The following is a 23,839-nucleotide window of genomic DNA, read 5'->3' as shown; positions in this document are numbered from 1 at the left end:
TGAGCAGTCACCCTATGACAAGCTCCCATTTCCACAAAGGGTCCTCACCAAAGCTCAGAAGAAGGTGATTTCCAAGTTCAGAAAATACCTAAGTGATATTGGACTTAAGCTTCCAGCGATCTTGGGTATGCGTGAGGCTCATGTCCAAATGATGCTCATCAAGGACATTGTAGACCACCAATCAGAAGTAGTAGAGCTTCTCAACATCTCAACATCTCAACTTTGAAACTTGATCCACCAGTCATACCAAAGTCTCTCCCTAAACTAAAATCCCAAGGGAAGTTCACGTTTTCTTGCTCCCTTGGTAAGCTCACCTTTGATGATGCTCTTGTTGATTCTGGTGCAAGTGTGAATGTGATCTCAATGGAGATGGTGAAGAGTCTTGAGACTGAACACATGGAGCTAAATACTTCCTCTCTCACGTTTGGGAATTATTCTTCTACTACCCCTATAGGTCTCATCAAAGACTTCCCTTTGAAGATTGGATCTTGCACCATCCCTATAGACCTCATTGTCTTGAAGATGGCAACTGAGAAGAGAGTTCCATTGATCCTGGGCACACCATTCCTTACTACTGTGGGTGCTTGCATCGATTTTGCCAACAAGAAGGTCACACTCCTCAATGTGAACAAAGCTGTCTCTTATCCAATTCAGTCTCCACTGGATGTTGAGTATTGTGGAACCATCACTTGTGGAGACCCCTCCATTGAGAAGATCAAGGATGCAGTGGTTGTTAGTAAGAAAGAAAGTCTTGATGGAGAGTCCTCTAAAGAGATGTGTGATGAGCACTTAAAAAGTGCTAAAAAAGAGGAGGTGAGTCGAGCCACAAAGGCTGCTCATGACAAGAAGGCCACAAGGACTCATCAACATCCAATCAAGCTTCAAGAGCCTCTCTCTCTCAGGTCCTCACCATCACTCTTGAAGGTGGGAAGGATCCTCCTTCTCAACTTTCCACTTGAGGTACCACTCCACCACCTTTCCATTGTATATACCAGTTTTTCTTTGCATTTATCCCTCTTTTAGGTATCTCTTTCAACTTACTAACACAGAGACTGTGTGAACTAAGTTTGGGGGAGGTACCAAGTATTTGATCATGTTTTCTTTGATGATTTTTAGTCTCATGCATTGCATTGTACATACATATTTGCATAGAAAAACCAAAAAAAAATTAACTAAAAAAAAGAGTTTTTGAAAAACACAAAAATAAGCATGTAGTTGCATCTTGCATCCTTAAGATTGAGTCTAGAAACATGCATATAGGTTGCATTCACTTGCATAGGGAGCAATGATTAAAAATGCCTTAAGGTACTTGTCTGGAATCCATCTCTTATAAAAGCTTGCATGTTTTGAGCCTTGAAAACTCTTCTTGAAACCTGTTTGCTTGCTTGATATTGACATTGTTCTTGAAACCAACTCCATGCTGAACTTGAGCTAAATGAATTTAATCTCTCTTGCACATGGGCACTTGTATACTTAGTCATGGATTTCATACACATTTGGGTTTTCTTATTTCATTGCACCACTCTCTGTTAACCGAAATGACACTCCGATGCCCTTGAACCCTTACCATTCCTTGAAACCAACATTGATTGGCTTGAGTGAGGGCTTTTATGAAAGCTGGTCATGTGCAAACTCTTGAGAGTATCAGGAGCGACAATGGTTTGTTCTTATCTTTAGCTAGTACTAGGACCTCATTTGAGCTAGCACTTAGGATGGTTGTTGGGTTTGTGAGCTTGATTTTGATCTTGGGATTGGGATATGAGAGGAAAGTGAAAGAAATGAACCAAAAGAGTGAGAAAAAGAAAGAAAACCACTAGGGATTAAAAAAAAAAGCTCTAGAGTTTATAAGTAGCACTACAGGAAATGTGAGTATTAATAGCATCAGATTATAGCGTTTATGACAATTCTGCTATTGTATGCCAACACTTGTTTTTTTAATAGCGTTTATCTGTTTAAAACGCTATATTTGTAATCGCGGGAAAACAAAAAAAATAGATGCATTAATTTTCTAAGTGAGGCTCCAACACTTAGAAAAAATAAATATTTTGCCACCAAAACAGTTTTCAGATTCACCGAAATGGCTTTGTATTGTTTCTCGTTTCAAAAAAAAAGGCTTTGTATGGTTTCTCAGAATCATAAACTGAAGTCTCTTTCTCCAATCTCTCTCGCGAAATCATCGTCTCTTCATCTCCATCTCTCCTCCGTCGTGTTTGTCGGTCAGTATTTTCATGGCTTCCACCGGACAAACCTCCAATCTTCGTCGTTCACTTTCTCTTTTTAAGTTTGTCTTGATTTGGGGGTTTTAGGTTTGGGTTTAGATTTGCCTTGACTATCTGTTTCTAGGTCCACACATGTCTCGCCGAACTTTATACCGTCGAATCCTCCTCCGCCTCGCCGCCGTCACTCCTCACTTCCTCGCCTCAACGTCAGATATGCCGTCACCTCCGTTGGTTACAGAGAAGCAGCAGTTCCTGGAGCTTTCGACTTCACCAATTCATCCTCTCGGGGGCAATCGAGTTTTGACGAGTTTTGTCCGATTTGGTGAAGGCTTGGAATTGGGAAAAGTAGATTTCTGAGAAGCAGTGTTGGGAGTGGTCGTGAACTTGTAACGGGTCCACACAAAAACAAGAAGAAAGAAGGATCCGTAATTCATCGAGAACATCTCATGTTTGTAAGTTTCAGATGACAAATAATTCTCCAAGAACAGCTTGCTAGTTTCTAAGTCTGGCCTGAAGACAATGATCATGGTTTGTTCTCTCATCTTCCATATCTCAATTTGATAATTTAATACTTTTCCAAGTCTTAGAAACACCAAAGTCTTCCTCTGTGGCTCTTCACCACCATCACATTTGCCGTCTCTAGCTTCTTCTTCTTAATCCCTTCGTTTTGTCAATTTCAATTGCACAGAAATTAAAACTGTAGAGGTCATTGACCTAGATCTGGGACACAACAATCTATAAGAAACAGAAGATGAATCCTCCGACAAGTATAGCTCTGCGTGAAGACGTCATTCAAAGAACTGTCTATGTGTCTGATATTGACCAACAGGTTTGTAAAAGCTTACACCTTTCTTCAATGGTTCTTCCACAGGCTTACAATATTCTCACTTATATAATCTTAATTTTTTGGGTTTAGGTCACTGAGGAGCAGCTTGATTGTTTGTTCATCGGCTTTGGGCAGGTCTACGTCTCTTCTACAAGTTCATATTTGTTTGTGGTGTGTTCTTTGTCATGGCTGGTTTTAGTTGTTTATGTTGTTGACTGTTTGATCACATTCTTAGTGGAAAGTTATGTGCTTTTTAGACTCAAGAGTCAGTACTGGTCCTGTTTTTGGTCCTCAGGCTGAAGATGAGCATGAGATGCGTGCGAGAAAAATCTACTACACTAAGATCGACACTAAGGTGATTCTCTAAGATTTTTTTTCCTTCACAGCTCTATAATGAAACATAAAGTAGCTAACTTTGATGACTTTACAGGTCACTCAAACGGACATAAAACTCCTCTTTGAGGCTGCGTGTGGAGAGGTATAGCGTCTGAGGCTTCTGGGAGATTATCATCATCCCCAACTAGAATCGGTTTCGTTGAGTTTGTCATGGTAAAGCAGTGTTGATCTTTATCAAAACTTGTTTGAAGTACATATACTTTACCAATGTATCCATGGTTTTAAAGTATCCTTCTTTTCTCTTTAGCAGGCTGAAAGTGCAGTAACTACTCTCAATTGCAGCGGCGTGCTTCTTGGCTCTTTACATATAAGGCCCAAAAAACAAACCATTTTCTCAAATATTTTGTGTTACTTGGTTATGAATCCGAACGTTGACGTGTTTTTGATGGTTTGATCACAGGGTGAGTCCCTCAAATGCACATGTTTGTTCCCGTGCTATCTCTGCTCTCCCAGACATGTAAAGATCTTAAACTCTAAAGTATTTTGTTTTCCCATGTGTAATGCTTGGAAGCTTGATGATGCTTCTGTTGTCTTTTGCTTTGCGACGAACAAAAGAATATGCTTTTAAAATGTTAGGATATTCTGAGAGGTCAACCAGATGCAGGGTTTTCCCTTTTTCCACAATCAGAAAATATGAATCTTGACGACAGAGGAGGCAAGGCGTGGTCGTGCGGTGGAGATGTGAGCATCGTTGTGCGGAGGTTTTCATGGGTGAGCCAGTATTGTTTCCTCTATTGTGAATATCCAACAGGGTGAAAATGTGGTTTGGCTCTTCTTAGGTGTTGCCAATACGAGTATCATTCTCCATGATGATGAGTTCCTGAAGTACTTCAAAATATCATCAAGAGAACTTTAGGTTTGAGAGAATGTAACTTATATTTACGTATGTCATGAGAGCTGGAACTCGAAGCTTTCTTAGCTTATTTGTTTTTTACACTTTTAATGTTTTGATTTGATTTAAGTTTCTTATTAAATAATTGAATCGATGTGGTTTGAGTTTTCAAATATGTTTATGGAAAGTGTTTTCGTGAAAAAAAATCTAGAATAATTCTCAGACAAAAAATGATTGATCATCAAATATGCAATGACACTATACATCAAGAAAACTACGTTAGCTTCCACTCTATGACATAAACCCTGCCTGCCAAAGAGTATTTCAAACCCTAAACCCCAAAACTTAACCTCAAACCTTATATCATACTTCAAACCCTAAACTTTAAATACAAAATCTAAAATTTAAACTTGATCCTTAATCAAAACTAAAAATTTATTCATTTTAAAAGTCAAACATTAAATCTTAAATCTACACCATATATCTAATAACTTATACCCCAAACTTAAACTATACGTACAAAATCATAGATCAAATCTTTACAAACCTATAATAGAGACATTAAATTTAAACTCCGACTATATTCGAAAACTCAAATCATATACTTAATCCCAAATATTAACACTAACCCCTAAACTATATATCTCATTTTTAAATATATCATAAAACATTGAATCTTAACTTTTAAATAAATTATAATTCCCTACAAAAATTAAAATTTCCAATACAAAATTTAGATTTCAAGTTTTAAGTTATGATACTAAAGTATTTAAAGCTTAGATGATTTTTATAATAGTTATAGATAAATAAAAAGACAATTTGTATTGTTTTTTTTTTGAACCATTGATTGATTTGGATCAAAGGTCTAAAATGATTCTTGTGTCAATCCTCACCTTTTGTTCCTATTGGTTTACTTGTTTTTAATGACACGGATCAACTTCTCCACCTTTGGATGATATTGAATCGAAGCTTCAGATTAATTATTCTTTTATTCCTTTTTAATTTTTTTTTCTGAGATCTACGAGTCACAGAAACGAGAGAGAGAGAGATGAAGTTCGTAGAAGGTAGAGAAAGGAGAAGACACGACGCGACGCGACGTCACCACCACCATCGCTCGTTACCATCACCACCATCGCCATATCTCCCATCCCCAATCGCTCGTCACCACCACCATCGCTTCTCAGATCTGTCTTCACCGGAGTCGCCACCACCACCGTCACGCTCGTCATAACCACGACTGATCACTTCTCTGTCTCTCACTCTATGTCTCTTATTCTCTCTGTGTTTTTTTTTTCTTGTTACATGAAGCTTGTTCGTAAGAAACTGGTCATTGATAAGGCGAAGTAAAGTTTTATGCTTTATATGGTTTGATTTGAAGTTAAAGTTCGTTTCTTTACCTTTTGTTACATAGCCTCTCTCTAGAAAAGCCTCTCGCCTCTCTCTAGAAAAGAAAAAGAAATCCATCGTTGTCACCGGCGTAGGCGGCTCGCCGCCGGCGTCGGTTTCTCTTCCTTCCCTCTCTTGTTTTATGTTTGCTTCGCTTCTCTGTCTCCTCTCCCTTGCTGATATACTGAAGTCCTGAGGTTTCTCGTCTGAAGACGGAATTGGGGTCCGACCATGGCGGTTTTTAGAGTTGTCTGCTGTCTGTCGTACCATTTTACTTGGGTCTTTCTTGTGAGCCTCTGTTTATCCCCTTCTAGGGCTGTTTCAAATCGGATTTAGAGTCTTTGTTTTTCTTATTTCTCAGCTGTTTTGTTTTATTGTTTCTGTTTCTCATGTTAAACTCTGTAACCTTCTTCTCTGTTTTAATATGAAAGCCAGTTAAAAAAAAAAAAAAAGTTTGTTTCTTTAGTTATGTGTGTTGCAGAAATCCAAGAGGGATGACTTGTCTGATTTGTTTTCATCATTCTGTAATTTTCATGTGTTTGTTCATTACATGCTCGTAAGAGACTCAGCTTGATTATTGAAATGTGCTCTGCTTGTTTTAATTTCAGTTAGAGACCATTTGGTTCACTGAAAGACCAAGTTTACATATTTCTACTTTTTTCATCCAACGAAGGCTTATCAATATTTTTTTTGTTCCTGGTAAAGGTGGTGGTCGTGACTCGTGAGCAAGAACTGGTGTTGTGCAGAGGAGATGTCTTGAACTTGTCTCCGTCTAGACTCACACGAATGTTGCAGTCTCTCACTGGAATGCCAAGTGCAGCCTTTGAAGGTATTGTGACAGTAAAGACTGAGACTTTCTTCTTCTTTGCTTATGTCTATTGATTCATTGCCTTGAAGGTTTATACAGCTAAAACATTGCTCTATACTGCAGACTTTAAGACAATCGTGCTTAAGTATGGGTGTTGAGATAAGTTATCTTGTACTGATTGGTTCCAGTCTTAAGTATGGGTGTATGTTCTCAATCATTGTATTTACCAACACTTGTTTTGTGTGCTTTTCAGATACTGCTGAAGCTAGAGGAAAGTGGAAGAGACAGATGAACCTTGAGGAAGGTCGAAGTGAAACAAGGAGCTTGAGGAAGGCGGCAGCTTAGGTTTAGGTTAAGGGTTAATTAGATTTTGGTTTAATGTGTTTTAATTAGTTTTTTTTAATATGTACTGGTTTAGTTTTGTAAAATTGATTTTATTTGTAAACTGATTTTAATAATTTAAATTCTTTTTATTACAATTTTTAAATTAATTATCACAAAAAAATCAATTCATAATTATTATTAACAAATTTTCAGATTATTTAAAAACTAATTAATAACACAAAACATTTGCTATCTTTGCTACTAGGAAAAATCAAATTATTTGGTTCTAATAACATTTATTAAACGTTATTATAAATACTAACAATTGCGAACACAAAAGCGCTATTGTTATACACTTAGTAATAGCACAGAGGAAAATCGCTATTAAAAGGGTTGGACTTTTTATAACGGGTGATGTCAGAGCGTCCAAGGAAATGCTATTAAACCAAAATGATAGCGTTTTTCGTCCGCTATTACTAACCACATTTCCTGTAGTGTAGAGTCCCCTTTAGAATCAAAAGAAAAGAAACATGAAAAGAGTAGGGAAAAGAAAAGAAAAAGAAGAGCTTAGTGAATAAGAAAAGAAAGAATTCCTAGTTGGTTAAGATAAGTGAAAGAAAAGTGTTCATTGGGTGAGTGATGAGAGTGTGGTCGTTGGGGTGTTTGGGATGAAAAAGGGTTGAGATTACCACCAAGAAAAGGGATAGAGTTTAAAGATTTTTAGGAAAGGGGTAGAATGATGAGAACAAATTATTGTATGCATGAATTGCTCCTTTTCTTAGATAAATTTTGCATAATGTTCTTGCTCCTATTTTTGAGTGTGAGTCACCACAAAATATGCATTTGAAAACCCTTTGCTTCACATTAGACCAATTTCACTCACCAAGCCAAATGATTGAGATCATGTGCCCATTTGTAAGAATTCACCTTGTGTTTGTGCGTGTGAATAAATGTGAGAGTTGGTTGAAGGTATTTCTTGCTTGATGAGCATTGCGACCTGTGTAAAGGCATAAGAGTATTGATAGGCCTAGAGAAGCTAGAGTATAACAAGAAGTGTTTGGCTATGAGCTCCCACCTTCAAACCTCTCCTCGCCATGAGTTCTTGAAAGTTCACTTGAGGACAAGTAAAGAACAAGTTTGGGGGAGTTGATATCTTGTATAATTACATGATTTTAGCCATTAATTCTTGTACATTTTGATCATATAGATTAATAATTAGGCATCTTTAGAATCCATATTTCATTCATTGTCCTTATTAGGTGTTGGAGTGTGCCATGGAGTGATTTGAGATGTTTGGGAGCATTGTGATCCAAAAAGCGGTGAAAGATGAGCATGGATGGAAGCCTTAGAGAAATTTTATGTTGGTAATATTTTGGAGAAACACATCAAATTGAGTTAGCTTTGTAGTGGAAGTGGTTTCAAGTCATTTGGAGATGTGATCAAGGAGTTATGATCAATTTACTAGAGGCATATCCATCCTGGTCGAGCATCGCAGAGTGACCTTCCAGAGCGACACCATAAGGTAGCTCCCAACCCAGAACGACCTCCAGAGCGACCCACCTATGTCACTCGCCTTTTTATCACTTTGGAGGCAAAAAAATAGGCCTAGAGCGACCACCTGAAGTCGCTCCCAAGCCAGAGCGACTTTCCGGAGCGACACCACGAAGTCTCTGCGCGTCATTTACTCAGTTGAAACTTATGATTTTCCAGGGACCTTTTGGTCATTTGTCTTGACGTTTTACACTTTCTAAACCTAAGTTTAGGCACCTTTTGTAAGCCAAGGAGGCAGATTATCTTTTATCGTTAAGAAAACCACCAAAAACATCTTGAAAAGTTCATTTCTTTGATTCATTTGATCATATGTTATCCTGTTGATTTCTAATCTATTATCTGTATTTCTCTACATGATTAATCTGAAATCCAATATGGGTTTAAGAGGAATCATTAAGAGTAGTGAGTAATCCACTCTAGAATTCATGGGTTAGGGAGATTAAGGGTGATTAGGCTAGATCTAGGATGTTATAGTGTAGATCCTTCTTATTCCTTGCTAGTAGAGTATTCATAATGCATCTTCTGAGTTGGCCTCTCAAAAGTTGATCTTTAGGCATTTTCCACCCACAAGGTGTTTGATGAAATGCCTGAGACAACTCTCCTAAGCTTTTAACATACTTTACCAAAGACATTTGTTGTTAAAAGTGTTAAGATAGCCAATAGACTTGTTAGTAATGATTGCTTTCATATTATTCAACCAAAGACATTTGATGTTTGAAATATGTTAGTAAATGAACATTCATCTAGACATAGAGTTTGTTTAAGATTATGTCTAAGCTTAAGGTTGATAGTTTGATTGATCATTTGCCATCCTTACTTCGAAACTTGATCACCCAAGGTCTAATTCTATACCCATTAGTTATCTTTTATCATAACCAAAGAAAGTTACTTCTTTTATTCTTTTATTATTCTGTTATTGCATTCTATTATTAGTAGTAGTTTAAAACCATCCAAATTATCGGTTGCACTTAGATTAAGTACGTACTTGCAGTATCGGTGATTTGAATCCCTTAGAATTGGTTCGACATTCACTTATATTACAACATTTGTTTTAGGAGCCTTGAAAACTCCTAACATCAAATTGGCGCCGTTGCCTAATTCTGAGTAGATTTGAACATTGAGATTTAGTCACTTGCTTGAGACTAAGTCATTTTTATTTTCTTTTGTTATTGATTCTCCTTCTTCACTTCCCTTTAACTTTCAGGTGTATGAACTTGAGGAGCAGGGGTCCATCAAACCTAGTTCCAAGAGTTGCGGACATCAGAGCTTTAGAGAGAGAGTGTGCTAGAGCGAGAAGAGAAGAAGAGCAACATGCTCACTTGCAGAGATTGGATATTGATATGGCAGATCCACCGCAAGGGCCAGAACACCCACAGCGAGGAGCTCGACCCATTGGCACTTATGACCGCCCCAACATTCATGGTCATAGACTGGGAATCCGAGCACCGGCTGTGGCAGCTAACAACTTTGAGATCAAATCAGGACTCCTCAACGTGATCATGAACAACAAGTATCATGGCTTGGCTTTAGAGGACCCATTTGATCACTTGGACAGGTTCGACAGCTACTGTGGGTTGTCAAAAACCAATGGTGTGTCAGAGGACGCCTTAAAGCTCAAGTTATTCCCTTTTCTCTTTGGGGGATAAGGCACGTCAGTGGGAGAAGTCTCTACCCAGCGACTCTATCACCACTGGGATGACTGCAAGAAAGAATTTTTGGAGAAGTTATTCTCTACTTCAAGAACTGCTAAGCTGAGAAATGAGATTTCCAGCTTTCAACAAAAGAACTTGGAAGGATTCAGTGAAGCCTGGGAGAGATTCAAGGACTACCAAGCTTAATGCCCACACCATGGTTTCTCTAAGGAAAACTTGCTGAGCACATTATACAGGGGTGCTCTTCCCAAATACAGAGCCAGATTAGATACAGCTAGCAATGGGTTCTTCTTGGGAAGAACTGAGGAAGATGCAAAAGAGCTGGTTGACAACATGGTGAAGAGTGACGCAGTCTACAGTAGAGACCACGACAGAGGCAGTAGAAATGATGACAAACAGACGAGAAATGAGCTAAAGGCTCTACAAGATAAGATAGACATACTCATTGTGATAAAGCTACCCAAGAGTAGCTGCACTTTGTTGGTAACCCAAACCAAGAAGCACCACCTGGGGTCAATGAGGTTGAGGGTTTGGAAGGTCAAGAAGAGTTGTGTTTCATCAACAACAATGGCAGTTGGTACAAGAAAGAGCCCAACTTTCAGTACAACAACTACAAACATAAATCCTATCCTAACAACCAACAGAGTGGTTATCAGCCTAGGAACAACCAGCAATGCAACTATCAGCCTCAGCAAAACCATCCTCCTGGTTTCTCCAACAAAGGGAACCAGTCTTCTCAACAACAAGCTAATCCTTCTACCTCTACTCCTCAGGAAAGCAGCACTGATGTTCTACTGAAACAGATCTTGGAGTCTCAGACTAGAAGTGAGAAGCAGGTTGGATATGAGTTGAAGAACCTTCACTCCAAGATTGATGGAAGTTACAATGAGCTCAACAACAAGTTCAGGGCTTTGGAAAACCAGTTTGCTTCATGACCACTCACCAGAATCGCCAGCAAGGGTCTCTACCTGGAAAATCTGAGCAAAATCCCAAGGAGTATTGCAATGTTGTCCTCTCTACTACTTCTTCAGTGATTGAATTGAGTAACCACAAGAAAGAGGTAGATGAAATTGAAAGATTGGTGTTTGGAACTGAGATTGAACAGGTTGAGCATCTGATTGTAGCAACAGCTGAGGCAAAGATTGTGGAGGAAGCTGACAAAATGGTTGAAGCAAAGATTTTGAAGGGAGATGAACCCAAGGCTGAGAAACCAGTTGCGAAGAGAGCTGACCAGAGGCTGAAAGAGGTCAAGCTGGAGGACACCACTGAGGTTGAGCAGTCACCCTATGACAAGCTCCCATTTCCACAAAGGGTCCTCACCAAAGCTCAGAAGAAGGTGATTTCCAAGTTCAGAAAAGACCTAAGTGATATTGGACTTAAGCTTCCAGCGATCTTGGGTATGCGTGAGGCTCATGTCCAAATGATGCTCATCAAGGACATTGTAGACCACCAAGCAGAAGTAGCAGAGCTTCTCAACATCTCAACATCTCAACTTTGAAACTTGATCCACCAGTCACACCAAAGTCTCTCCCTAAACTAGAATCCCAAGGGAAGTTCACCTTTTCTTGCTCCCTTGGTAAGCTCACCTTTGATGATGCTCTTGTTGATTCTGGTGCAAGTGTGAATGTGATCTCAATGGAGATGGTGAAGAGTCTTGAGATTGAACACATGGAGCTAAATACTTCCTCTCTCACGTTTGGGAATTCTTCTTCTACTACCCCTATTGGTCTCATCAAAGACTTCCCTTTGAAGATTGGATCTTGCACCATCCCTATAGACCTCATTGTCTTGAAGATGGCAACTGAGAAGAGAGTTCCATTGATCCTGGGCACACCATTCCTTACTACTGTGGGTGCTTGCATCGATTTTGCCAACAAGAAGGTCACACTCCTCAATGTGAACAAAGCTGTCTCTTATCCAATTCAGTCTCCACTAGATGTTGAGTATTGTGGAACCATCACTTATGGAGACCCCTCCATTGAGAAGATCAAGGATGCAGTGGTTGTTAGTAAGAAAGAAAGTCTTGATGGAGAGTCCTCTAAAGAGATGTGTGATGAGCACTTAAAAAGTGCTAAAAAAGAGGAGGTGAGTCGAGCCACAAAGGCTGCTCATGACAAGAAGGCCACAAGGACTCATCAACATCCAAAAAAGCTTCAAGAGCCTCTCTCTCTCAGGTCCTCACCATCACTCTTGAAGGTGGGAAGGATCCTCCTTCTCAACTTTCCACTTGAGGTACCACTCCACCACCTTTCCATTGTATATACCAGTTTTTCTTTGCATTTATCCCTCTTTTAGGTATCTCTTTCAACTTACTAACACAGAGACTGTGTGAACTAAGTTTGGGGGAGGTACCAAGTATTTGATCATGTTTTCTTTGATGATTTTTAGTCTCATGCATTGCATTGTACATACATATTTGCATAGAAAAACCAAAAAAAAATTAACTAAAAAAAGAGTTTTTGAAAAACACAAAAATAAGCATGTAGTTGCATCTTGCATCCTTAAGATTGAGTCTAGAAACATGCATATAGGTTGCATTCACTTGCATAGGGAGCAATGATTAAAAATGCCTTAAGGTACTTGTCTGGAATCCATCTCTTGTAAAAGCTTGCATGTTTTGAGCCTTGAAAACTCTTCTTGAAACCTGTTTGCTTGCTTGATATTGACATTGTTCTTGAAACCAACTCCATGCTGAACTTGAGCTAAATGAATTTAATCTCTCTTGCACATGGGCACTTGTATACTTAGTCATGGATTTCATACACATTTGGGTTATCTTATTTCATTGCACCACTCTCTGTTAACCGAAATGACACTCCCATGCCCTTGAACCCTTACCATTCCTTGACACCAACATTGATTGGCTTGAGTGAGGGCTTTTATGAAAGCTGGTCATGTGCAAACTCTTGAGAGTATCAGGAGCGACAATGGTTTGTTCTTATCTTTAGCTAGCACTAGGACCTCATTTGAGCTAGCACTTAGGATGGTTGTTGGGTTTGTGAGCTTGATTTTGATCTTGGGATTGGGATATGAGAGGAAAGTGAAAGAAATGAACCAAAAGAGTGAGGAAAAGAAAGAAAACCACTAGGGATAATTAAAAAAGCTCTAGAGTTTATAAGTAGAGTCCCCTTTAGAATCAAAAGAAAAGAAACATGAAAAGAGTGGGGAAAAGAAAAGAAAAAGAAGAGCTTAGTGAATAAGAAAAGAAAGAATTCCTAGTTGGTTAAGATAAGTGAAAGAAAAGTGTTCATTGGGTGAGAGATGAGAGTGTGGTCGTTGGGGTGTTTGGGATGAAAAAGGGTTGAGATTACCACCAAGAAAAGGGATAGAGTTTAAAGATTTTTAGGAAAGGGGTAGAATGATGAGAACAAATTATTGTATGCATGAATTGCTCATTTTCTTAGATAAATTTTGCATAATGTTCTTACTCCTATTTTTGAGTGTGAGTCACCACAAAATATGCATTTGAAAACCCTTTGCTTCACATTAGACCAATTTCACTCACCAAGCCAAATGATTGAGATCATGTGCCCATTTGTAAGAATTCACCTTGTGTGTGTGCGTGTGAATAAATGTGAGAGTTGGTTGAAGGTATTTCTTGCTTGATGAGCATTGCGACCTGTGTAAAGGCATAAGAGTATTGATAGGCCTAGAGAAGCTAGAGTATAACAAGAAGTGTTTGGCTATGAGCTCCCACCTTCAAACCTCTCCTCGCCAAGAGTTCTTGAAAGTTCACTTGAGGACAAGTAAAGAACAAGTTTGGGGGAGTTGATATCTTGTATAATTACATGATTTTAGCCATTAATTCTTGTACATTTTGATCATATAGATTAAGAATTAGGCATCTTTAGAGTCCATATTGCATTCATTGTCCTTATTAGGTGTTGGAGTGTGCCATGGAGTGATTTGAGATGTTTGGGAGCATTGTGATCCAAAAAAGGGTGAAAGATGAGCATGGATGGAAGCCTTATAGAAATTTTATGTTGCTAAGATTTTGGGGAAACACAGCAAATTGAGTTAGCTTTGTAGTGGAAGTGGTTTCAAGTCATTTGGAGATGTGATCAAGGAGTTATGATCAATTTACTAGAGGCATATCCATCCTGGTCGAGCATCACAGAGTGACCTTCCAGAGCGACACCATAAGGTAGCTCCCAACCCAGAACGACCTCCAGAGCGACCCACCTACGTCACTCGCCTTTTCATCACTTTGGAGGCAAAAAAATAGGCCTGGAGCGACCACCTGAGGTCGCTCCCAAGCCAGAGCGACTTTCCGGAGCGACACCACGAAGTCTCTGCGCGTCATTTACTCAGTTGAAACTTATGATTTTCCAGGGACCTTTTGGTCATTTGTCTTGACGTTTTACACTTTCTAAACCTAAGTTTAGGCACCTTTTGTAAGCCAAGGAGGCAGATTATCTTTTATCGTTAAGAAAACCACCAAAAACATCTTGAAAAGTTCATTTCTTTGATTCATTTGATCATATGTTATCCTGTTGATTTCTAATCTATTATCTGTATTTCTCTACATGATTAATCTGAAATCCAATATGGGTTTAAGAGGAATCATTAAGAGTAGTGAGTAATCCACTCTTGAATTCATGGGTTAGGGAGATTAAGGGTGATTAGGCTAGATCTAGGATGTTATAGTGTAGATCCTTCTTATTCCTTGCTAGTAGAGTATTCATAATGCATCTTCTGAGTTGACCTCTCAAAAGTTGATCTTTAGGCATTTTCCACCCACAAGGTGTTTGATGAAATGCCTGAGACAACTCTCCTAAGCTTTTAACATACTTTACCAAAGACATTTGTTGTTAAAGGTGTTAAGATAGCCAATAGACTTGTTAGTAATGATTGCTTTCATATTATTCAACCAAAGACATTTGATGTTTGAAATATGTTAGTAAATGAACATTCATCTAGACATAGAGTTTGTGTAAGATTATGTCTAAGCTTAAGGTTGATAGTTTGATTGATCATTTGCCATCCTTACTTCGAAACTTGATCACCCAAGGTCTAATTCTTATACCCATTAGTTATCTTTTATCATAACCAAAGAAAGTTACTTCTTTTATTGTTTGATTGTTCTGTTATTGCATTCTATTATTAGTAGTAGTTTAAAACCATCCAAATTATCGGTTGCACTTAGATTAAGTACGTACTTGCAGTATCGGTGATTTGAATCCCTTAGAATTGGTTCGACATTCACTTATATTACAACATTTGTTTTAGGAGCCTTGAAAACTCCTAACATCATTAACCATGTATACGCCTGAGTTCAGTACTCATGTAGTGTTAAACACTTAGACTATACAAGTATCATTAACCGGTCGACCAACAATCAGACAAGAACATGATCAGCCAATCAATGATACCGCATAGCTTTAATATCCTCCACCCTTCACAAGCAATCACTCAAACACATACATGCCAACGTTAGGCCTACACTAACCAAAGACACACCAAATCTAATCCGGTATCTAAACCAGACTTAGGACTTAATGTCAGAACATGCAAGCAAATCAATCAACAACAAAAACAATCACAATAATAATTATGAGTAACTACGACTTGATCTAACCCATAACATCGTATATTGGTGCTACATTAACTCGAGGGTTCCATAACCCCCTACGATAGACTAAAACAACACAACACTCAAACCCGGGAAATGGTGACTTAGTGTTCCTCCTCATCATCCTCGACAATATCCTATCTCCCTATCACAAAGACTAGGAGAGGGAACTTTCAACCGAACGCGGCCCACAGTACGTTCGGGTCACCGCGTGACAGCCCCAGTACGTTCGGGCCACTGTCGATTGTCACGCGACGATTGCGGCCCACAGTACGTCCAGGTCACCGCAAGACAGCCCACAGTACGTTCGGGTCACTGCCAGTCACTACCCTGTCGTGCAAGCACTCAGCCATAGGCCATGACCCCGTCTCTCTGAGTGCTCTCGATCCAGCGAATAAGAGGTTTCCTTAAACCCGCTGGGTACGAGGTTGAGGAAACACTAATCAACCCCTAAACATGCCTAGCATGGTGGGTTACACACAAGCTATATAGCATCACACTCTAACTCTACAACACTAACAACGATACCATCACTAAACAACTCAACCAGTAAGTCACTCCCTTACCAAGAGATGACTAACCTCAATCAACAAGATTAATCAAACGAGCAAGCATTTAATTAAATCTACTAAATCATTCTACTCAAACAAACTGTTACCTAGATAGTTCGGCCTCCTGCTACGACACTATCTTTAAAGATAATAGGAACCTGCACTCAACCATATCAACACGCAAGAATATAAAACATGATGCATCCTAGCCCTAGTAAGGTTATTATCTGAGTCTTAATTCCATTTCTTCTCAGTTTAGCCCTTGCTAAACTGAGTCTGGTTTAATAAATAACCCTAAGGACTATATCATGCAACATCGTGAGCATTCTACTCTATATGCAGACTCGATCTACCCTAAATTCCAAGTGGAATTCAAACAAACCAACTCACAAGTACCCTAAATTCCAAGTGGAATTCACACAAGCCAGCTCACAGGGTTCTGGGCGAGAAGCAGCTGGTTGACAGAGAGGACTTGGCCAAAACCCAAGGTACGACTTCACTTGACTGGACTGAACTGATCTCGACTTGGACAGAACCTCGGCTTCACCAGGAAGAAACTGACAGGCCACGACAGACTGATTTGGACTTGAACAGACCCTCCTTTAGCTTTTGGACAGTTCTTCGGACTTCCCGGCGGAGTATCGAGCAAAACTTTGACTGATCTGAACCCGTGGATCTGAACTAACTCCTGACAGCACGTACACTTGATCATCAAAGGAACTGACTGGCCTGGACGAAATCATTTGGACAGAGCTTCCGCGTCACAATCGTATAGAATCGTCAATTGGACGAAACTGGCCTTCACGGTGAGAATCGACTACACTCTACGCCGACCACTTTCTCTCTCTCTCTCTCTCTCTGTAGCCACGTTTATTTTCTTCCCATATGAACTGATATTCACTTGATTGACCTTCAGTTGGACAGAACCTTCCCTAGGCGCTGACTCGAAATCAATAGAGAACTGATCTCGAAAACTCTCTAAAACTCTCGAAATAGCTCGGAATCACTTGCTTTCTTTTACTACTTTTCTCTCACGGTTTTAACTTGGTTTGGACAGTTATGTATGTGAATAAATGAGCTGGGATCGTGGGGTATTTATAGGAGACAGCAACCAATCAGCTTCAGGTTGGTGGCAGCCCGTGTGTCGCTTCGCATGGCTCGGACGCATGCGCGGCGGCACCTCATGCTCCACATGGCTGGTTGCATGTCCATGACACATGCAGGACGCCACCACTCCTACCAGATGTCAGGCTGAATGACTGGAATGCATGCAAGACACCACACCAGCACACACATGTCGATTAGCATTCTTCGGTTGCATGCGCGGAGACACCTCGTGCTTGGACGATCCACTTTGTGCTTCTACATGTCAGGCTGCATGTACAGCTTCCATGCACGGCGACACCTCGAGCTTCTGGAGACACTCAGCTTGTTAGATGCTTGACACCATGTTCTGAACCCATGAAGTGAGCCACCTCGAGCTTCTCTGTCCATTGGCTTGATTTCGGTCCTTCCGGTAAATTTCTGATCCACGATTAATCCCGAATATTTTTCTGCTCCCGTTCTGATGTTCTGAATATTTTTAATAAACTCCAGGCTTCATTATAACCTTGACGGTAATATTTCCCTAGCCTCCGGCTTCTCCGAAAAATATTACAGAATACCCAAAATTTTGGTTTCGTCCAATTTCGGGTTTTTCCATCGTGCTTCGATCCTGTCATGCTTGCTTCCCGTCGTGCTTAATTCCTGTCCTGCTTCCAATGTCTTCAAAATAATATTCCGCTGATACGAAGTTTCACGGAAACTTTGTGCTGAATAAACGTCATTCTTAAAAAACGTCGAGCTTCTAAACCGTCGTGCTTCCAAAAATGTTTTGCTTCCAAAACACCCATCTGATCAATCTAAGACATCTTCTCACTATGGCCGAGCAACCTATTTGACTCATAGTTCACTCACGATCAATTCTTCGCCCACCTCGTAATTCAAAGCTTCTCGATCGATCCTTATCGCCCGCGACTCGACCACCACAAAGATACTCGACCATTTTTTTTTTTTAACGGGTTTCTGCTATGCCTCTGCTGGGAGGTACTTGTGGTTGAACTCAACCTAAAAATCAGCAAAGCGTTCAATGGTGTCATTGGTACGCTTATCAAGAGCCAACCACCAGTTGTGTGCATCACCTTCCAAGAAGTGCACTGCAATATCCTTCGGGTAATCCTCAGGGCAACGAGTTGAGCGGAAGTTGCGAACCAACCGAATCCTCCACTCATCTGCCTCCATAGGATCAACACTTCCAGAGAAGTGTATAGACCCCAACTTGGAGATGTGCTCCAAAACGTTCAGGTAATCCATACGTTGGACAGGCCTAGGTGGTCGGTCGATTTCCACCACCTCAGCTACCTGCCTCGGACGGACACCAGTCACTTGAGCAACCACACGAACCGGAGGAGTAACCTGTCCCACAGGCGGATTCACCAACGGGGTGAACACCTGAGTCAAGGTCACCAGTTGAGCTCCCATGAGTTTCATAGCCTCCAGTATGTCCCTCATAGACGGCTCAGCTACCTCCCCCGCACCATCAACCCCAGCATTGTCTGCACCAATGCCCAGGTTATTCCCATCGTCTGCATTGGATAATGCAGCATCATCCTCTTGGACTTGTCCTTGCTGATAATCCTCAGCATTCACACGAGTCTCAGTAGGAAGGATCGGATCCACTGGAAGTCCGGTCTCATTGTTGCCCAGCCCCTCCTGAGTCAGTAACACTGTGGTTGCAATGTTCCAGCTGGTAACACTGCGGTTTGAACAGCACCATCCTGTTCCACGGTTCCGGATGCTCCAGCCGCATCCTTTCCTCTCCGAGATTTAGTCCTCTTAGTAACCTTAGGGTTCAAAACACACGCAAGGGTTAGTTCATAACAGAACACACAAACCTCAAATCAATCCTAAGATTAAAAATTTCAAGCAATCATATCAAGTAAACAAACAACCTACCATGAGTCTCAACAGCCGATGTGTGGTGAACCAATAACCCAAACAAATCCAACTTGTAAGACCCGATCCTGGATTCCTCAATTCAACTAGACCGCAGTCTCACCAAACAATCCTAACCAGTTTGATTCTATTAACTCCGATTCAAATACAGTATTTTCTAAGTATTTATCAGTGATTTAAGGTTCATTATTACACACTTAAATCCACCAGAATCAATAAGGCAAATATATACTTCATAGATAGATAAACAGAATCAAACATCATTCATTCGTTCAGCATAAACAAGTTGCACATTAGGCTAGCATAAGTTCACAGGTTTCACAATAGACTACTAAGATAACACCACTGCTAGGTATGACCCATTCACCACACCTCTTCCCATGGCCGGAGTCCTCACGGTGCTTTTCCCTTACCACGGTCCAAGTCTGTACATGAGACCAACACGGCACAAACACAAATACCTGGTCAGATTATTAAACAAGAATCTATCACTCATCAGGTCAAAACATGACCAATTTCAAAAGTACTCCAAAAATTAATTAAAATTCATGACAATTCATGATAATTTCCAACTAACAGAATGCCATAATCAGAATTTTCAGAACCGGTCTCGATCCTATAGATCTCGGCCAAAATATGTCAAATCGGCCCAAAGTGAACATCATGAAATCAATTACTAAAAATTGTTTAAAATTCATGAATACTCATGATAATTCAAACTAAGAGATTCCAATAATCAGAATCCAAAGATTCGACCCAGAACATATGGATCCTGATCATGGTCAGTCCCGCCAAAACCATGGACTTTCATCAGTTCTTTGATCCGACCAAGGCCTAGGATCTGTGCTTCCATGTCCGAAATATCAACATCCAATACTACAACAAGATATAGATGAAAGTCAGAGTATAAGATCAGAGTAAGGTGTAACCAAACGAACCAGACCGATCCATAGGCACAGATGGTTCATCTGCCGGCTATGTCAGGTGATTCTTGGCGACACCTCTCACCCTAGGGTTACGATCTCCAGGGGTTGTCTCCTTCTCCTTCTCAATCTACTTCTCCTTGTCTTTCTGCCTAGTATCCATCCTCTTGCTCTCACAGACAAACTCCACCGGAAACAACCAGGAACTACCACAGATCGAATTGTCTAACCGACTCGGTTTGTCTCTCTTTTCTCTCTGGAAGTTTTGTCTGAGTTTTCTGTCTTTTCTCCTCTGATATTTTCGATAGAGGCAAGGGAAAAATGAAGAAGAATTTGATCATAACCTCCCCCATAACTGCCTAGACGAGCAGTTACAAAAAAGATACCAAAAGGGGCAGTTTTCCCATAACCGCCGCCCAGTAACTGCCCATGGCGGTTATTCTTCTTTTTCCTTCCTTTTCAAACAAAACCTGAGCCTTCTCACTCCCTGGTTCGATCCCCAATACTCCTGATTCAACTGTCAGACATTGATCACCGGCTCGGTCCGTAACCGCTCGGACCTGACCACACTGGTTCGGACCGGAACGGTAAGACCCGATCCTGGATTCCTCAATCCAACCAGACCGCAGTCTCACCAAACAATCCTAACCAGTTTGATTCCATTAACTCCGATTCAAATACAATATTTTCTAAGTATTTCTCAGTGATTTGAGGTTCATTGTTACACACTTAAATCCAACAAGAATCAATAAGGCAAATAGATACTTCATAGATAGATAAACAGAATCAAACATCATTCATTCGTTAAGCATAAACAAGTTGCACATTAGGCTAGCATAAGTTCACATGTTTCACAATAGACTACTAAGATAACAACACAGCTAGGTATGACCCATTCACCACACATATTCCTATGGCTGGAGTCCTCATGGTGCTTTTCCTTTACCACGGTCCAAGTCTGTACCTGAGACCAACACGGCAAAAACACAAACTCCTGGTCAGATTATTAAACAAGAATCTATCACACATCATTGCTGGAATCATATATATCATCAAAATTACTCATCAGGTCAAAACATGACCAATTTCAAAAGTACTCCAAAAATTAATTAATCATGAAAATTCATGATAATTCCAAACTAAGAGAATGCCAAAATCAGAATTTACAGAACCAGTGTCGATCCTATAGATCTCAACCAAAATCAGTCAAACCGGGCCAAAGTGAACATCATCAAATCAATTTCTAAAAATTGATTAAAATTCATGAAAACTCATGATAGAGCATAACTAAGAGATTTCCATAATCAGAATCCAAAGATTCGACCCAGAACATATGGAACCTGATCATGGTCAGTCCGGACAAAGCCATGGACTTTCATCAGTTCTTTGATCCGGCCAAGGCCTAGGATATGTGCTTCCATATCTGAAACATCAACATCCAATACCACAACAAGAAATAGATGAAAGTCAGAGTATAAGATCAGAGTTAGGTGTAACCAAACTAACCAGACTGATCCATAGGCACATATGGTTCATCTGCCGGCTATGTCCGGTGGTTCTTGGCCACACCTCTCACCTTAGAGTTACGATCTCCAGGGGCTGTCTCCTTCTCCTTATCAATCTCCTTCTCCTTGCTTTCTTCCTAGTATTCATCCTCTTGCTCTCACAAAAAAAACTCCACCGGAAACAACCAAGAACCACCACAGATCGGTCGCTCAACAATCGGTTTGTCTCTCTTTCCCTCTGGAAGTTTTTTCTGAGTTTTCTGTCATTTCTCCTCTGATATTTTCGACAGAGACAAGGGAAAAATGAAGAAGAATTCGATCATAACCTCCCCCATAACTGCATGGACGAGCACTAACCAAAGAGATACCAAAAGGGGCAAATTTCCCATAACCATCGCTCAGTAACTGCCCATGGCGGTTATTCTTCTTTTTCCTTCCTTTTCAAACGAAACCTCAGCCTTCTCACTCCCTGGTTCGATCCCCAATACTCCTGATCCAACCGTCACACATGGACCACCTGCTCGGTCCGTAACCGCTCGGACCTGACCACACTGGTTCGGACCGGAACACTCCTCCCAGCTGAGATGAGCTGACCACCAACTGTTCCCAGCTGAGTGAGCTAGTATTCCAGCTCATGTGAGCTGGTGAACTAGTTTCCAGCTGCACCTAGCTGGCTGAGCTTTATCCGGACCTCATACAGCTTCTGGCTCACTCATCCAGTTCCTTATTACTTGTTTCCCTCATATTCTGGTTAAGTCTCAGCTTCCTGATGCCCTTAACCTTCATTTTGGACCATAGTACGCTTGTCTGAAGGTCTTACGACCTGATTGGTGTGTCTCCTCGCACCATGGTCCGTCCGGACGATCCTATCTACGATCAGGGACATGACAAGTCTCCCCCACTAACGTGGGATTCCTCCTCGAATCCGAGTTAAGTGTTTCCTCAGGAAGGAATTGTCTGTACCACTCTGGATACTCAGCTTTCATCCTTGCTTCCGTTTCCCAAGTGATGAGGTCTTTACCATTGTAATCCCACACCACTTTTATCATGGGAACAGTCTTCTTTCTCATTGCCTTCTCTGACCGATCTACGATATGAACCGGCCTTGTTTCTATGGTTAGGTTCTTACCCAGATCAGCAGGAATCTCAGGCAAAACAATATCTTGATCCGTCAAGCACTTCCAGAGTTGGGATACATGGAATACATTACGATATGCATCAATTGTCGATGGCAAGTTCAACTTGTATGCCACTGCACCCACCCTCTCTATGATCCTGAACGGACCTAAGTATCTAGGATCCAGTTTCTTTCGTCCATAAACTCTGGTCCTACCTGTTGGGGAAAAATATTTCATGAAGAGATTACTCCAGCTTCCGTCTTCCAGGTCCCTGCCCCCAGGGTCCGGGTCCCAGGTCCCTGCCCCCAGGGTCCGGGTCCCAGGTCCCTGCCCCCAGGGTCCGGGTCCCAGGTCCCTGCCCCCAGTGTCCGGGTCCCAGGTCCCTGCCCCCAGGTCCCTGCCCCCAGGTCCGGGTTCCTGCCTCTGGGTCCCGGGTTCTTGCCCCCAGGTCTGGGTCCTATCTCCGGTCACGGGGCCCTGTCCCCGAGTCTGGGACCTTCCTTCTTCTTCAAGGCAAAGTGATTTCTCCTGCTTTAAGAAAAATGGAAATCTTCCACTTATCAGGTAACCAGCTTAGAGAAGAAGGAAACTTCCTAAATCCAAGAGAAAGAGGAAGTATTCCAATATGATAAGCTGCCCTTGAGAAGAATGGAAATATTCTATTATCTAAGGATATGGAATATTTCCAAACCCTAAGAGAAAGGCACGACTTCCACTATAAAGATAGGTTTCTAAACCAAAAGAAGGGGGGGGGGGGAACACGTCAATTTATGAGAGAAAACATCCAGCTCCAGAGTTCACGAGTTCGACAGCCGCCAAGGCTTATATTTCACCCCGAGAAGACCTTCTCCTTTGAAGGTCTATGACAGGCTGATCACGGCGATTACTACCATGAAGATGACATCCTATCCTCTCTGGAGAACGTCTACAACTTCACATACTGGCCCATGCCACGATCTCCAGCTCACCGACAGGGACACTCCATGCTCATCAAAGCATATCGAAGCTCCATGCTCCATGCTCCATGCAGCATATCGACTACTCCACCAACTGTTCTGGCCATGCGCCCCCTAGAACAGATGATTCCTATCACCTACGGAGCCACGTGCTCCTTAGGCCATGTGCCCACTACTCCACCATCTGTTCCGGCCACGCGCCTCCATCAATACATGAACTACGAAC

At 41.0% G+C, this 23,839-nt stretch overlaps 1 long non-coding RNA gene and 1 other non-coding gene across 39 annotated transcripts; one reads left to right on the top strand and one right to left on the bottom strand.

Annotated features, from left to right (window-relative positions):
• Window positions 1–1,882: 1,882 nt before the first annotated feature.
• LOC125587762 lies at window positions 1,883–6,946 on the top strand. 38 transcript variants are annotated; one of them, XR_007324140.1, is made up of 10 exons: window positions 1,885–2,747; window positions 2,908–3,048; window positions 3,136–3,216; window positions 3,341–3,400; window positions 3,476–3,594; window positions 3,692–3,898; window positions 3,997–5,538; window positions 6,365–6,488; window positions 6,591–6,638; window positions 6,721–6,946. It is a non-coding gene; the product is annotated as an uncharacterized LOC125587762 (long non-coding RNA). The 38 variants fall into 38 exon arrangements; XR_007324142.1 differs by having other exon boundaries at window positions 1,887–2,747; window positions 3,997–5,524; window positions 6,591–6,612; XR_007324141.1 differs by having other exon boundaries at window positions 1,889–2,747; window positions 3,997–5,524.
• A 3,144-nt stretch (window positions 6,947–10,090) lies between these two features.
• LOC125588065 lies at window positions 10,091–10,197 on the bottom strand. Its single transcript, XR_007324461.1, has one exon. It is a non-coding gene; the product is annotated as a small nucleolar RNA R71 (small nucleolar RNA).
• Between the last annotated feature and the right edge of the window lie 13,642 nt (window positions 10,198–23,839).

This window comes from Brassica napus, chromosome C5 (assembly GCF_020379485.1).
Source record: "Brassica napus cultivar Da-Ae chromosome C5, Da-Ae, whole genome shotgun sequence".
Lineage (NCBI taxonomy): Eukaryota > Viridiplantae > Streptophyta > Magnoliopsida > Brassicales > Brassicaceae > Brassica > Brassica napus.
Note: the sequence above shows the minus strand (reverse complement) of the source record. Positions and strands in the feature narration are given on the sequence as shown.